The following is a 14,325-nucleotide window of genomic DNA, read 5'->3' as shown; positions in this document are numbered from 1 at the left end:
ACCTCTTCGTTGTTCTGATGTTCTTCAGTAGCACAACTCTTGGGCACGTGGGCATCTACATGACGTACCTTTACAGCCAGGTTTTCTACCCGGGCAGCAATATCTTGCCACAGGGTAGCAGCCCAGATAGGTTTACCTCTGCGCTGCCAGTTGTTCTGTTTCCTTTGCTGTAACCACCCCCACAGGGCATTTGCCACCATCCATGAGTCAGTGTAGAGATACAGTACTGGCCATTTTTTTCGTTCAGCAATTTATAGGGCCAGCTGGATGGCTTTTACTTCTGCATACTGACTCGACTCGCCTTCCCCTTCCATGGCCTCCACGACTCGTCGTGTGGGACTCCACGCAGCAGCTTTCCATTTCCGATGGCTCCCTACCATGTGGCAGGATCCGTCAGTGAACAACACATACTGCTTTCTGTCTTCTGGCAACTCATTGTATGGTGGTGCCTCTTCAGCACGGGTTACCTCTTCTGTCGGTACTCCGAAATCTCTTCCTTCCGGCCGGTCCATGATCTCTTCCAGGATTCCAGGTTTTCCCATTCGAGCCCGCTGTGTAATTAACGCTACCCACTTACTCCATGTAGCGTCGGTTGCATGGTGTGTAGTGGGGATTTTCCCTTTGAACATCCAATGTAACACAGGTAGCCGTGGTGCCAAGACGAGCTGTGCTTCTGTACCCACAACTTCTGAAGTTGCTCAAACCCCCTCATATGCTGTTAGTATCTCCTTTTCAGTTGGGGTGTAATTGGCTTCTGATCCTCGATAGCCCCGACTCCAGAACCCCAGAGGTCGACCTCGAGTTTCTCCTGGGGTTTTCTGCCAGAACCTCCAGGTGAGCCTATGCTCCCCAGCTGCAGTGTAAACTATGTTTTGCACAGCTGGTCCTGTACGAACAGGCCCAAGGGCTACTGCACGAGCTATTTCTCGTTTGATTTGTTCAAAGGCCTGTTGCTGCTTGGGGCCCCACTCAAAATAGTTCCTCTTTCGAGTCACTCGATATAGAGGACTCACAAGCTGACTATAGCCTGGAATATGCATTCTTCAGAATCCCACAAGGCCTAGGAAAGCTTGTGTTTCTTTTTTGCTAGTTGGCGGAGACATAGCAGTTATTTTGTTGATCACATCCATTGGAATATGGCGACGTCCATCCTGCCATTTTACCCCCAAGAATTGGATTTCCTGTGCGGGTCCCTTGACCTTACTTTGTTTAATGGCAAAACCAGCTTTCAGGAGAATTTGGATTATTTTCTTCCCTTTCTCAAAAACTTCCTCTGCTGTGTTGCCCCACATGAGGATGCCATCCATGTACTGCAGGTGTTCAGGAACTCCCCCCCGTTCCAGTGCGGTCTGGATCAGTCTATGGCAAATGGTAGGGCTGTGTTTCCACCCCTGGGGCAATCGATTCCAGGTGTATTGGATGCTCCTCCAAGTGAAAGCAAACTGCGGCCTGCATGCTGCTGCCAAAGGGATGGAGAAAAATGCATTAGTAATATAAATTATGGTGTACCACTTGGCTGCCTTTGACTCTAGTTTGTTTTGGAGGTCTAGCATGTCTGGCACTGCAGCACTCAATGGTGGTGTGACTTCGTTCAGGCCCCGATAGTCCACCGTTAGCCTCCACTCGCCATTAGACTTTTGCACTGGCCATATGGGACTATTAAAGGGTGAGCGAGTCTTGCTGATCACTCCTTGGTTCTCCAGTTGATGAATTAGCTTATGGATGGGAATCAGGGAGTCTCCGTTGGTGCGATATTGCTGCCGGTGCACTGTTGTGGTAGCGATTGGCACCTGCTGTTCTTCGACCCTCAGCAATCCTACAACAGAAGGGTCTTCTGAAAGACCAGGCAGGGTAGACAGCTGCTTAATCTTCTCTGTGCTCAAAGCAGCTATGCCAAAAGCCCACCGGTACCCTTTTGGATCCTTGAAGTACCCTCTCTTGAGGTAGTCTATGCCAAGGATGCATGGAGCCTCGGGGCCAGTCACGATGGGGTGCTTTTGCCACTCATTCCCAGTTGGACTCACTTCAGCTTCCAATACAGTTAGCTGTTGGGATCCCCCTGTCACTCCAGAGATATAGATGGGTTCTGTCCCTTGGTAGCCTGATGGCATTAGGGTACACTGTGCGGCGGTGTCCTCTAGAGCTTTGTATTCCTGTGGTTCCGATGTGCCGGGCTGTTGGATCCACATAGTCCAATAAATCTGGCTCTCTCTCTCCTCTACCTGGCCAGAGGCAGGGCCCCTCTAGTCCTGGTTCTCCATCTCCAGCACAGCTAATTCCTGCAGGTGCTGGAGACCTTTCTCCATGGTGGTCCACTTGCGTAATTGATATACAATATCTTCCTTGTGGGGATACCTTTCTTTCACAGCTGCCAGGAGTCGCCTCCAGAGGCTGAGAACCTGTGCCTCTCTCCCAATTACTGTGTCTATGACCCTTTGAGGGGTCATAGGGGTCATGTGAGGGATCCCAGCTGCTTGGCTTCATTGCCCTCTAGTTCCTGGCTACTGGCCCCAGTATCCCAGCATCGAAGCAGCCAGGTGAGGACGTGCTTGCTCACCTGGGTGTTGACTGAAATCCTTTCGTATTTCTCACAACTCACTCAGGGATAGGGATCGGGTAGTTTCTGATTCATTTATGATTTCTGTCTCTTCTTCCTGCTGTTGTTGTGATGACCCTGCATTAGAGCTGCCTGCCTTTTCCCCTTTTCCCTCCTTCTTAGGAGGACCTTCTTCCCTTACTAAACGAGCTGACTTCCATTTCCATTGTTTTGTGTTGACTATGGGGGCGACTGATACCATGGATGGTTGGTCCTCTGGGTTAGACACAGTGTGTGTTATCTGGTCATCAGATTCAGAGACCTCCCTCCCTTGAGGGTGCTGGGTAGAGTTAAATACTGTTTGATATGCGTAAGCCAGGACCCAGCACAGTGCTGCAAGCTGTTCTCCAGCATTGTCAGGGTCAGGGCATACGACTGTCAAACATTCTGTCAGGTTTTTAGGGTTTCGTACTTGTTCAGGGGTGAAGTTCAAAGCTATTGGAGGAGACAACCGTGACAGGTACCTGCCTATATCCTCCCACACACCTTGCCACCCACCACCAGACTGTCTCGGGGCAAATTCCTGGGTAAGATTTCCAAACAATTGATTAGAGAGAAGAGGAAACACATTATTCAGAGTTAGCAATAGGAGTATATTGGTTACACGTGGATATTCAAAGTATTCAAAACCTGTTGTAATTAGCCCACTGTGAAAGAAGGAGGAGGTCCTGATATTATTCATAAATTGACTTCCAGATGAGGAAGGGAAGGCAGTGTAATTCTGAATATTCTCTAAAAGACAGTTTCCATGAGACCCAAGTGATAACAGTGCAGGGCCTGAATGCCAGATTAAACTCAAGGCCAGTGCTTGACAGCACAGCGAATTTAAAAAAACGAACACAGATTGTAGCACGCACTGGTTGGATATAGAGGAGAAGGGAGAACGTGGCACGGATTAATTGACACATGATCAAACAAGAAAATATTAACAGGAAACTGAACATGGTGACTAGCAAGTAAGTATGTTAGTTGTAAGCATTTTAATCAATTCTATTGTTATCTCAACCCTTCGAGCCCCACGTTGGGTGCCAAAAAGAACTGTGGTGGTTTTACCTTGCTAGGCAGCTGAACTCCACCACAACTGCTCTCTCACTCCCCCTCCTCAGAAGAGGGTGGGAAGAAGAAAAGCAAAGAAACAACTCACGGGTTGGGATAAGGATAATTTAATCAAAGGAAAAAATAATTATTAAGGGAAAATTATTATTAATTAAATAATTTAACTAAAAGGAAAATGGAAAAGGGGAAAAGGAAAAAAAAAAAACACAAAACAACAAAAAGCCAAAGCCAAGCAAAGGCTGTGTGGAAGTGCAGAGGAAAGAAATTACTCTCTACTTCCCACCAACGAGCGATGCTTGACCACGTCCTTGAAGCAGGGCCTCAACGCACGTAGCCGGTGTTCGGGAGGAGGACAGACATTTTCACAACGAGAGCCCACCCCTCCCCTCTTCCTCCTTTTTCCACCTTTTATTGCTGAGCGTGACATCATATGGTATGGATTGGTTGGTTTAGGTCAGCTGCCCTGGTGATGTTCCTTCCTCACCTCTTGCCCACCCCCAGCCTGCTGGCTCTGGGGGGAGGGGTTAGAGGGAGTCCTGATGCTGTGCCAGTATTGCTCAGCAGTAGACACAACACTGGTGTGATACCAGTGCTGTTCTAGCTACAAGTGCAGAGCACATCACTGTATGGGCTGCTGCAGGGAAAGTTCCATCCCAGCCAGACCTAGTACAGCCTGTCACCCTTACAGTAAAGAAATGTTTCCTCATATTCAGCTGGATCTTCCTGTGTTTCAGTTTGTGCATGTTGCCTCTTGTCCTGTCGCTGGGCACCACTGAAGAGTCCGGCCCCATCCTCTTGACACCCTTCCATCAGATATTCGTATACATTGATAAGGTCCCCTCTCAATCTTCTCCAAGCTAAACAGGCCCAGCTCTCTCAGCCTCTCCTCGTATGACAGATGCTCCAGTCCCCTAATCATCTTCGTAGCCCTCCTCTGGACTCGCTTCAGGAGCTCCATGTCCCTCTTGTACTGGGGAGCCCAGAACTGGACACAGTGCTCCAGGTGTGGCCTCACCAGGGCTGAGCAGAGGGGGAGGATCACCTCCCTCGACCTGCTGGCAACACTCTTCCGAATGCACCCCATGATACCATTGGCCTTCTTGGCCATAAGGGCACATTGCTGACTCATGGTTAACCTGCTGTCCACCAGGACTCCCAGGTCGTTTTCCGCAGGGCTGCTTCCCAGCAGGTCAGTTCCCAACCTGTACTGGTGCATGGGGTTATTCCTCCCTAGGTGCAGGACCCTGCCTTCGCCTTTGCTGAACTTCATGATGTTCCTCACCGCCCAACCCTCCAGCCTGTCCAGGTCCCTCTGAATGGTAGCACAGCCCTCTGATGTATTGGCCACAATATATCCCAGTTTTGTGTCATCCAAATACCTCAAAGGATGTTGTAGCTGGTTGGGGGTTGGTCTTTTCTCTCAAGCAACAAGTGATGGGACAAGAGGAAATGGCCTCAAGTTGCGCCAGGGGAGGTTTAGGTTGGGTATTAGGAAAAATTTCTTCACTGAAAGGGTTGTGAGACATTGGAACAGGCTGCCCAGAGAAGTGGTTGAGTCACCATCCCTGGAGGTATTCAAAAGGCATGTAGATGTGGTGCTTAGTGACATGGTTTAGGGGTAGACTTAGCAGTGCTATGGTAACGGTTGGACTTGATGATCTTGGAGGTCATTTCCAGCCTAAGTGATTCTATGATACTATGCAGATTATTCTGCTTATCGTCATCATTTCCAAGCTCAAGGCTACAACCCAAATGCTCGGATATTAACCACCCTATTTGTGTTGACTGGTGGTTCTTTAGAAATATTTATAGAATTGATTGTTCTTATGCAACATATATAATATAAACCTTTGGAGATAATACATAAGTTGGTAACTTGCTCTGCTGTTATTCTCAACATTATCTTGTATTTCCATATGCAAATCTTTTCGTAGTACAGAATACAATTATTTTTTCTCTGAAAATGAGAAAGTTATTTGGATGCAAGAAATACTGTGTGCGTTTCTGCATTTGTGGAGTATGAATGATTAACTTTAAAGCGCTAAACTAGAAGAGAATCAATGATTTCAAGAAAAATTATTGATTTCCTGTAAAGTTTTGAGTTTTGGAGTCAGTAATCTCGATAGAACATTTACCCAAACTAAGACAGTTGTAGTCTGCATTTGTCTGAAATAGTGGTCTGCAGTAAATGCAATTACACTTGAGTTAAAAGATCGATGTAATAGTGACGTATTTTCTTGTCATACCCAGTAGAGATGGGTCTTGCCGGTTCCCAGAGCACCATACCATTGACACCTGAGAGGAAGCCTTGAGCCGTGAAGAAAATGGAAAGTTAGTAGGCCTCAGAAACTTTTGAGGTCTTTAAAGTAATGTGCCAAGAGGCTTTGGCCATGCAAAGTTCACAATATATACAATTACATGATTGGTTATTGTTAAATATCAAATTGTCAAAACAATTGTTATCTTACTGCGGTGAGTAGATGAGATGCTGTCCTGGTTTTGTTTCGGAGTTAATTTTCTTCCTAGCAGCTGGTATGGTGGGTGATGTGGCTGGTAGCATCCCAACAGTTGTCTGTATTGGAGGCCGAAGTGACCCTAACTGGGAACGAGTGGCAAAAGCACCCCATTGTGACTGGTCCGGAGGCTCCGTGCATCCTTGGCATTGACTACCTCAGGAAAGGGTACCGGTGGGCTTTTGGCATAGCTGCCTTGGAGATGAAGGACATAAAAAAGTTGTCTGCCTTGCCCGGTCTCTTGGAAGACCCTTCTGTTGTGGGACTGCTGAGGGTCAAAGAAAAGCAGGTGCTGATCGCTACCACGATAGTGCAGTGGCGGCAGTATCGCACCAACCGAGACTCCCTAATTCCCATCCATGAGCTGGCTCATCAACTGGAGAACCAAGGAGTGATCAGCAAGACTCGCTCACCCTTTAATAGTCCCATATGGCCAGTGCAAAAGTCTAATGGAGCGTGGAGACTTAACAGTGGACTATCGGGGCCTGAATGAAGTCACGCCAACGTCGTGTGCTGCCGTGCTGGACATGCTAGAACTTCAGTATGAACTGGAGTCAAAGGCAGCCAAGTGATATGCCACAATTGATATCGCTAATGTGTTTTTCTTGATCCCTTTGGCAGCAGCGTGCAAGCCACAGTTTGCTTTCACCTGGAGGGGCTGGAATCGACTGCCCCAGGGGTGGAAACAGCCCTAGCATTTGCCATGGACTGATCCAGTCTGCGCTGGAACAGGAGGAAGTTCCTGAACACCTGCAGTACATCGATGACATCATTGTGTGGGGCAGCACAGCAGAGGAACTATCTGTCAGAGTAAAGAAAATGGTCTAAATTCTACTGAAGGCTGATTTTGCAAATAAAAGTAGGAAAAAGAATATACAAGTTTTCTTAGGTGTCGTGGGTTTTTGGAGAATGCACATTCCAAATTACAGTCTGATTGTAAGCACGCTCTATCAAGTGACCTGGAAGAAGAATGATTTCAAATGGGGCCCTGAGCAATGACGAGCCTTTGAACAAATTAAATGGGAGATAGTTCATGCAATAGCCCTTGGGCCAGTCCAAACAAGAAAAGATGTAAGACGTGCTCTGCGCCGCAGCTGGGGAGAATGGCCCCCCAAAGCCTCTGGCAGAAAGAGCCCTGGGAAACTCGAGGTCGACCCCTAGGGTTTTGGAGTCAGGGATACAGAGGATCCGAGGCTTGCCACGCTCCAACCGAAAAGGATATATTGGCAGCATATGAGGGAGTTCGATCTGCTTCGGAAGTGGTCGGTACTGCAGCACAGCTCCTCCTGGCACCCCGACTGCTGGTGCTGGGCTGGATGTTCAAAGGAAGGGTCCCCTCTACACATCATGCAACTGATGCTATGTCGAGTAAGTGGGTCGCACTGATCACACAGCGGGCTCGAATGGGAAACCCCAGTCGCCCAAGAAACTTGGAATGATCACGGACTGGCCAGAGGGCAGGGATTTCAGAATATCACCAGAGGAGGAGGTGACGTGTGCTGAAGAAGCCCAGCTGTACCAGAAAATGAGAAGCAATATGCCCTGTTCACTGATGGGTCCTGCCGTATTGTGGGAAAGCATCGGAGATGGAAGGCTGCTGTATGGAGTCCTACACGACGAGTTGCAGAAGCTGCTGAGGGAGAAGGTGAGTCGGGTCAGTTTGCAGAAGTGAAAGCCATCTGGCTGGCTTTAGATATTGCTGAACGAGAAAAATGGCCAGTTCTCTATCTCTATACTGATTCATGGATGGTAGCAAATGCCCTGTGGGGGTGGTTACAGCAATGGAAGGAGAGCAACTGGCAGCGCAGAGGTAAACCTAACTGGGCTGCTACACTGTGGCAAGATATTGCTGCCCGGGTAGAAAACCTGGCTGTAAAGGTACGTCACGTAGATGCCCACATGCCCAAGAATCGGGCTACTGAGGAACATCAAAACAACCAGCAGGTGGATCAGGCTGCTAAGATTGAAGTGGCTCATGCGGATCTGGACTGACAGCGTAAAGGTGAGTTATTTATAGCTCGATGTGCCCATGACGCCTCAGGTCATCAAGGAAGAGATGCAACATATAGGTGGGCTGATGAGGGAGGGGTGGACTGGACGCCATAGCATAGGTTATCCATGCTTGTGAAACATGCTTGAAAGGGAAACAAGCTGCTGGTATGTAAGGAACTCAGGTAGCTTCTGTTTGATATTAGTCAAGTACATTTGGTGAAGCCTTAGGCCACAGTATGAGCTCCGCTTCACCTGAACCTGGTATGTAGTGGTGATTGAGCAACAGTGAGTGGCACCGTTTGGGGGCCTGGGTGGCGCCGATGCAGAAGGGGGGATGTGCTGACCAAGGAAGGCATCAGATCAGAGCCTGCCCCAGGAGATAACAGAAGCCATTCGGCCCTGCAACAAAGAACCACCAATCTGAAGGAACATAACGTATATGCGTTGAGAACTGATTGGACTATAGCGGACAAATCAAAGATTGTACGGGTATAAAGGAACCCAGGGAATGTTTTGAGCGTGGTCCCTCCTTGGAGGCACCCAGCTCGAGCTGATATATGGGTACCTCTAAATTCTTGATGCAATAAAATAAGAGTTGACTTGCTGAGCGAATTCTGGATGCCTGGGGAGACCTATTCTGCTAGGGGAAACAACGGGATTCCCTAACATGTTGCAGTGAAGCAAACCAAGTGGTTAAAGTCTCTCTGGTGTGGAGGACGAAGGCTGAAATATAAATACGAGGAGGCCTGGAAGACTGATGATATCACACTCCCACAAACCCTCCAAGGCAAGTGCCACGTGTTTACAATGATGGCAGCAACCTCCGGATGGCTGGAAATATATCCCGTGCCCCATGCCACCGCCCAGAACGCTATCCTGAGCCTTGAAAAGCAAGTCTTGTGGTGACATGCCACCCCAGAAAGAATTGAGTCAGACAGCGGGACTCATTTCCGTAACAACCTCATGGATACCTGGGCCAAAGAGCATGGCATTGAGTGGGTATATCACATCCCCTATCATGCACCAGCCTCCAGGAAAATTGAACGATACAATGGACTGTTAAAGACTACAGTGAGAGCAATGGGTGCTGGGACGTTAATATCAGGATACACATTTAGCAAAAGCCACCTTTTTAGTCAACTCTAGGGGAGGATCTGCCAACTGAGCTGGCCCTGCCCAGCTCGACTGGGGTAGAGCTAATGTTCTGCCTAGTAGCTGGTATGGTGCTGTGTTTTGGATTTAGGATGAGAATAAAGCTGATAACATGCTGATGTTGTTTCAGAGCAGTGCTTACGCTAAGTCAAGGATTTTTCAGCTTATGCTGCCCAGACAGCAAGGAGGCTGGGGGTGCGCAAGAAACTGGGAGGGGACAGACCCAGGACAGCTGACCCAAACTGGCCAAAGGGATATTCCATACCATGTGATGTTATGCTGAACAATAAAACTGGGGGGTTGGCCAGGGAGGCTGTTGTTGCTTGGGGACTGGCTGGGCATCAGTTGGCTGGTGGTGAGCGATTGTGTCACTCATCGTTTTCTTTGTTTATTTTTTATTTTTATTTTATTTTATTTTTCTGTTTAAACTGTCCTTTTCTCAACCGATGAGTTTTTGTTCTTTTCTTTTCAATTTTCTCCCCATCCCCCTTGGAGGGTGAGCGAGCAGATGGCTGTGTGGTGTTTAGCTGTCTGCTGAGTTAAACCGCAACACGTGCTTTAGAAGAAAAGTGTAAGAATGAACCCATAGTAGGTAATGAATATTCTTTCTAGTTCCATCCTTTGTTAGTTCTTCCAGATTTCTTTTTTATCAGTTGTCCTGGTTTCAGCTAGGATAGAGTTAATTTTCCTCCTAGTAGCTGGTAGGGTGCTGTGTTTGGGATTTAGGATGAGAAGAATGTTGATAACACCCTGATGTTTTAATTGTTGCAGAGCAGTGCTTACACCAAGCCAAGGACTTTTCAGCTTCTCGCTCTGTCCTGCCAGCGGGCAGGCTGGGGGTGCAGCAGGAGCTGGGAGGGGACGGACCCAGGACAGCTGACCCAAACTGGCCAAAGGGGTATTCCGTACCATCTGACGTCATGCTGAACAATTAATATGAGGGGGCTGGCCGGGGTGGGGGGACCGGCTGCTCGGGGATAGGCTGGGCATTGGTCAGCGGGTGGTGAGCAATTGCATTGTGCATCACTTGTTTGTACACATTATGATTAGTAGTACTATTATCATTATTATTATTATTTTCCTTTCTTTCCTGCCCTAATAAACTGTCTTTATCTCAGCCCACAGGCTTTCATTTCGTTCTAATTCTCTCCCCCATCCCAGAGAGGGAGGGGAGAGGGTGAGCGAACGGCTCCGTGGTGCTGAGCTGCTGGCCGGGTTAAACCTTAACATCAGTATTAAAGTTTATTGGCTTTAATGCTGTCTTAGGAGGCTTTTCATTTCTGTAGTGACACTTAAAATTAGTATAGTGCTTAGTTTTTTTCTTGCACCATCGTAATGTCTTTTCAGCTTTTGGCCACAGATGCACATGGAGCGTGCAGAGAAAAATCATTTTCTTGATCCGATTGCTTCTTTAGAATCCTGTAGTATGGCTTTATAATGGTTTTTGTCTTTATGTGCATTAAACCAAATTTAACAATCTTTAGTTTGGTTAGTCTTGTTAGTTGTGCATACAGATTATTTTTAAGTTCCCTTCAAGTTTCTAACCCATCCTATTTCATTAACATAAATAACATCTTTTGTACCCCCCCCCCCCGTTCTTTTTTTTTTCAAATTATCAATTATATGTTGAATACTCTGTACTGAAGGAGATTGTGAACCTGGTACTTAACTGGATAAAATTCAGGATACATTTTTTTAAGGATAAAAACCTTCCATTCATTCATCTCTACTCTTTGCATTTATCTTTTCAGATTTTGATGTGTGTAACTTGATTTGTATAACTTTTTCATATCTCTTGATACAATCTTTAGCAATACCTTACGTGAAAGTTTTGGTTTGCTAAGTTGGGAAAGTGTTGTTGTTTTTTTTTTATATACTATTCTAATAACTCCTTTCAAGTCTTGTAAAAGATTACCATAATACAGTTTGTGTAAACTATTTTGTTTGCTTTATGGGGTTAGCCAGTTTTATTTTAAGGATATCTGATGAACAGTCATCTGGATGAGCTTTGGAATCCTTTTTGTGTAGACCTGTTTATTACCTTTTCTCCATTGTGGCCACTACTGTTTTATAACAGTGCTAGCAAACATATGTAGATAGTTCGTGTTAATGTTCTTTTCTAACGCTTAGTTGTGAAGCTTGATGGGCCAGTGGTAATACTTACTAATGAATTTCCTCCAGTTCTTCCATCATTTTTACTTTTTTGTCTAACTAATGTTTAGTATAATTAAAATGACTTTAGGATGCTTTGTTCCTTCTCCCCTTCCTTTTTGGTTATTCAGTAGATCTGATTTATTTTTTCAAGTTTTCTGCTTGTAGTGTGCCTGAGAAGTCAGAGCATGCAGAGCACGCGATCGACTCCCGGGCAGACGCGTTCTGCAGCGGAGCGGGGGATCGAGGCGGGCAGGGCTTTTTTTCTGGCATGGAGGCCACCTGAGGCAGCGGAGGGAGCCGCCAGGACCCGGCAGCCTTCGCGAGGGAGGCTGACGAGGCGCGGGCGGATCTGGCAGCGCCCCTTCCCCAGCCGTACAAAGGCAGCCCCTAGGGAGCGCGGTGACCAGGATGGGCAAACAGGGCATGGTGCGGCAGTCAGGTCGTGGCGCGGCAGTTTGCACGGCAGTGCGCGCGGGCAGGGCGAGCAGGGAGGGCGCCCTCACTGCTCTTTTCCAACGGTCTTTTCCAACGGCGGTTGTAACCTGCTTGTGAAGAGCCCAGCCATGGTATCCACCAGGCAGAAAACCATGGCCTCTGCATCTCTTGCGGGCTGAGACCAAAACCCAGACGGAGGGGCCACAACCCCCCATGGCAGATGCCTACATGCAGACAGAGCCCCTGAGGACCAAAAGAGCTTCCCAGACCCCCAGTTGTGGGGAACTCCAGAATCCTGAAGTCCCCCTAGGGCCCAATGGCAGAATTGGGTGTCGTGGGTGCAACTGTGCCCAGCTGGATGAGCTTTTTGAGCAAGTTGCTGCCTTGCGAGAGGAGCTCAACAGGCTGCAAAGCATCCAGGAATCAGCGAAAGATTGATGTGTGGTATCAAGCACTGGCACAGGCTGAGCAACAGCCCTGCCTTAAGTCCTCACAAGGGGCTGGTAAAGGAGCCTCCAACCCTGAATTGGCACAATTGATGGACTCGCAAGACAAGGAAAGCTGGACCCTCATCTCTGCTCGGAGCAGAAGAAGGGATCTCCCCCTTGCCCCTGAAGTGCCCCTACGCAATAGATATGATGCTCTGGAGCTCAGAAAAGGAGAGGATAATAAAAACAAAAATGGTAATGGTCAAGCCCCAGGAAAGGGCAACAGTATAAACGTGGACCAGCAAACCACGTGTATAAGAACCAGTGCCACAAAAAAAGCACGAAGGGTGTTGGTAATTGGAGATTCCTCTCTGAGAGGCACCGAAGCGCCCATTTGCTGCCCAGACAATCTCTCTCGAGAGGTTTGCTGCCTGCCTGGGGCCTGCATCCGCGACATCACAAAGAGGCTACCAAGCTTGGTTAAGCCACATGACTATCACCCATTCCTACTCTTTCATGTAGGGACAAATGAGGTCGCAATAAGGAAACTACGAAACATCAAAAGGGACTTTATGTCCCTTGGAAAGATGTTGAAGGGATCGGGAGCGCAAGTAGTGTTCTCAGTCCTCCCAGTTGGAGGCTGGGACCCAAGGAGGAGGCAACGTACAAATCAAGTGAATGATTGGCTACGTAGCTGGTGCCATGCTCAGGGTTTTGGGTTCTACGATCTCAGACATTTTTCTGAGAGACCAGGAATGCTGACACCAGATGGGGCATGCCTGACGAAGTGGGGCAAGAGCGTCCTGGGCAGCAAGCTGGCTGGACTCATTAGTAGGGCTTTAAACTAGACTCGGTGGGGGAAGGGGATGTACCTGTAAGAGACGCAAAAGAACCAGTGGATGCCAATACACTAGAAAACAACGGGGAGACACCAGTGAATCGTCCCGTAGGAACTGGGAATGACTCCTCTAAAAAGGTAATGTGGCTCATAGCCCGGCTGAAGTGCCTCTACACCAATGCATGCAGCATGGGGAATAAGCAGAAGGTTGGAAGCCATGGTGCAATCAGAAAACTATGATATAATTGCTATCGTGGAAGTGTGGTGGGACAAATCACACAACTGGAACGCTGGAATGGAGGGCTACAAGCTGTACAGGAGAGATAGGCAGGGAAGGAAGGGTGGGGGCATTGCCCTTTATGTTAAGAAATGGGTAGATTGTGAAGAGTTGCCACTGAGAAACAGCCATGAGTGGGTTGAGAACATGCGGGTAAAAATTAAGCATCAGACCAATAAAGGGCATCTTGTGGTTGGGGTCTACTACAGGCCGCCCGATCAAGGGGAGCCTTTTGATGAAGCCTTCTAGCTCCAAGTACACGAAACATTGTGCTCACAGGCTCTCATCCTGATGGGGGATTTCAATCACCCAGATGTCTGCTGGGAAAGCTACGCGGCAGGCAGTAAGCAATCCAGGAGACTCCTGGAGTGCATTGAGGACAACTTCCTCGTCCAGGTGTTAGACAAACCAACCAGAGGAGAAGCGTTTCTGGACCTGGTGCTCACCAGTGTGGATGACCTCATTAAAGAGGTTAAGATTGGAGGCAGTCTGGGTTGCAGTGACCACGGCCTGGTTGAGTTTGTGATCTCGAGGGATGTGGGCCTGGCAAAGAGCAAAGTCAGGACCCTCGACTTTAGAAGAGCAAACTTACAGTTACTCAAAGAATTAGTGGAAGAGATCCCGTGGGACACTGTCCTTAGGGAAAGAGGATCTGATCAGAGCTGGCAACTCTTTAAGGATATTTTTCTTAGAGTGCAAGAGCTCTCCATCCCCATGTGCAATAAATCAAGCAGGGAAGGCAGGAAACCAGTATGGCTGAGCAATGACCTTCTGGTCAAACTTAGGCAAAAGAAGGGACTGCACAGGCAGTGGAAACAGGGCCGTGTGCCCTGGGAAGAGTACAGAAACGCTGTCCGGACGTGCAGGGATGGGATCAGGAAAGC

The sequence above is a fragment of the Cygnus olor genome (assembly GCF_009769625.2).
Source record: "Cygnus olor isolate bCygOlo1 chromosome W unlocalized genomic scaffold, bCygOlo1.pri.v2 SUPER_W6, whole genome shotgun sequence".
NCBI classification, from domain to species: Eukaryota; Metazoa; Chordata; class Aves; order Anseriformes; family Anatidae; genus Cygnus; species Cygnus olor.
This window is presented reverse-complemented; position numbering follows the sequence as displayed.